We start from the raw sequence: 3,297 nt of genomic DNA, 5'->3' as shown, positions 1-3,297 counted from the left end.
TTTTTAATTATACAGCTCAAATAATTATGTCTAATATTTAGAAAACCTAATCTTTCTCAATGAATTATAGTGATTCCTTTCTAAAAAAGTTTCTGTGGAAAAAGACTTCTTTATTTTACACTTTTCGTGATAATCAAAGCAAAAAAATCTTATTTATAAAAATTATTTCTTCATCATAAATGAGTTTATACACCATCTTTAATATTTTTTTTCATTATTTATCTCTTGCAAATATAACGTTTTAAAGTAACAGTGGAAATATAATTTAAAAACAGTGTGTATCAACATCGAAAAGCTAATTTAGAGAATTTACTTCAATTCTTTTGGATCAAAATCATTTAGAGATTCTTAATTTCTTATAGAGTTTTATGGTTTTAATGTCATAAAATATTTCAGTTTATTGTTATTTTTAATATTAGATTTCACATATATAATAAATATATTATATTAATTATTTCATCAATTATAGTTAAATATTTGTGTGCCACAGTCTAACTAAATTTCTAGATCCGCCCCTGGACGTCTCTTTAGTGAATCTGGTATATGGGCCATGATAAACAATGTACGGCCCATGTAGACTTCACTCGGCCATTTTGAAAGACACTTGCCGAAGAAGCATTAATAAAATAAGAATTCTCCACGTGTCCCACTTTAGTGGCGACCAAGTTTCCCAGTTTGGTCTTCTCCTTCTTCGCTTTCTTGTAAATGAAGTCAACTGTGGCTTGAATTTATAGTGATTCAAGATCATGGAGATGTGCGGTGCAGCCTGGGGCCGGCCTTGCGAAGTCGGCAAAAAGGGTTTTGAGTGATGACTGCTCCGAATGATTTTGTCGTCGAGACCAAACGGCGAGTAGTCAAGAGTCTCGAGACGAGCTTGAAGTTGGCGGCGAGCGACAGAGCTCATTCAGAATTGATCTCGAGGAAAGGCTTGACGAGGAGACGTCTTTGTAATCCATGGTTGAGGAGAACTTTGTGCGACGAGCCGATGAATTTCCTGCGACGGATAGAAAGATGATGACCGCCGAGGGATGAACGATTTCTCGTCCTGACTGCTGCTGAGATTGTTGATGTGTGAACTTTTGGTCGGCAAAGGCTTTTAGTCGGTGGCGGCGGCGAGAGACAGATCTGGTATCGGCTTGATCTCGAGGAGAGTCTTGACGATGAGATGTCTCTGTAACTCTTTTGAAACGTGTGCTGTGTTGCGAGAGCCATGATATATCATGAATTCGCGATCTCAAATCAAACCGCTGAGTCGACGGAGCGAGAGTTGTGACGACAGTGACGGAGCTGGGAATTGGCGACACTCTTTTGAGCAGTGACAAGTGATGAAGCTAGAGGTCAAGCCTGGTGCCGAGCATCAACTGTTCCGAGTAAAGCACGTGACGGAGGTGACGTTGGCTAGGCTGCTTCTCGGCATTGAATCGTTGTGATTGCTCCCAAGCCGACTACCGGTAAAGTGAGACGACGAACTTTTCTTTGGCGAGCTGGTGAGCTTTAGGCGACGAAACGATGAGCTTTGGAGATATCGTTACCGTTGGGATTAGCTTTTAGTCGTCATAAGATTTTGTTTGGCAAGAGGTTTTAGTCGGCAGGAGCTCTAGTCGGTGACAATCTGCTTGGGAGCGTACATAAGCTCAAGATTGGCGTCATGAAAACGACACAAAAGCTTTGTGAAGGGCTTGGTGTGTAGGCGCTGCGTTGGAGTAACAGCATGAGCTTGAGCCGAGTAACTTAATAAGCTCGAGCTTAAACTATTGTTCGGCACGAGTTCGAGCAGAGTTTATACTCGCTTGGTGTCGGTGGAGAGTTTGAAGGCGTATACCATTCTGACTCTGACGGATGACGAGATGAGACGAGATGAACTTTGAACTGAGGCGCGTGAGAAGAGCTTTAAGCTCTTGAGGAGCTTGTTCTGCTTGCGGCGTGCTCGTTGGGAGAGCTTTAAGTCGGCAAGACCATCACGACTTGAATCTGAACGGATTTTAAGGCGTCTCGTCTCCGTTGTTCTCTCAGTTGTGCCGAGTAAAAGAGAAACAAGTTCTTTTCCTCGTCGCATTCATGCGATAGGTTGCTGAGACATCACAAGCTCTGTTTCATTTTTTAAGAAACAGAGTTCAGGTTAGCAACGAGCCGCCATTGTTGGAGTTGACGGTCGTGTTTCAGCCATGACGAGTAAAGCGCGAGACTGTTGTTCGGTGTTGAACCGCTGCATCTCGGGTGTCTTTCTTGAAGAAAAGAAAAAGACCCGTTAGAGAGCTTTAAGTCGTCAAGGCCATGACGACTTGTTGAGCTTATTGAGCTTGCTATGACGAGAGAGGCGGAGAAGCTGGTGCCGAGCGAGTGCTTGTGATATCACGCTTTGATGGCTTTCATGGTGTGTTGGGCTTGATGTGGGCCTCTTCTTGTTAAAAGATTGGCCGATCATGGTAGGATCATAGAGATTTCAAGAATCAAAATCCTCGGTATAATGATTTGAACGGCATGGACCGAGTAAAAACATTTTATAAGCCTTGGTTTGCTACCGAGTAAATGAAATATGGTAGGTCCCAGCACACTCTTTTTTTCTTTTTTTTTTTTTTGGCGACAAACAGACAAGCGACGACAGAACGCTCATGCGACGACAGAATGGTCAAAGTGACGACCAAACGGACACCGAGTTCAATTTTTTTTCGAAGATACTTCCCCATGCCCCACGGTGGGCGCCAATTGTTTGTACCAAAATCGGTGCTATGCGAGAGGTAGACAAATTTCAACTGTGGGATTAGGAGAAGTCTTCTTGTTGGATTAGAACTAGGTGGAGCCATTTTAAAGAGAGGAAAAAGGGGTTTAATGATTATGGCTGGACCCGGGGAAGGGAAGCCTATGTACCCCAAATGGGGATCAAGCCAATCGTAGTTCTACAATGATAGGATCACAAGTGCTTAGATGAAAGCATGTGGAGAAGTGTTTCTTTCTCTAGAAATAGAGAAAGGGTGGAAAAGTGCCTAAAAAGATCCTCCTCAAAGGAAGAGTGAGTCCTTATTTATAGAAGAAAGAGGTCTAGGGTTTCCTAGTCACCTCTTTTTAAATGGACTGAGCCCATTATCTTATAGGCCTTGTTGGGGGCAAAGCCCATGTCCAATAGGACTCTTTGTGGAAATGGGAGCTTATCATAAGGTGACTGCTCAATCTCAGTAGTTCCTTCCAACTTAACTTCTTTTAGCCTCTGCACAGCCTCTCGTTCAACTTGTTTCTCAGCCTTGTGCTCATCTCTTTTCAGAATCTCTGCTGCAACCTCCAGTTCAGCTTGTGCCCTAA

Source organism: Brassica oleracea, chromosome C3 (genome assembly GCF_000695525.1).
Source record: "Brassica oleracea var. oleracea cultivar TO1000 chromosome C3, BOL, whole genome shotgun sequence".
NCBI lineage: Eukaryota > Viridiplantae > Streptophyta > Magnoliopsida > Brassicales > Brassicaceae > Brassica > Brassica oleracea.
The sequence above is the reverse complement of the archived record's forward strand: the minus strand, read 5'-3'. Positions refer to the sequence as shown.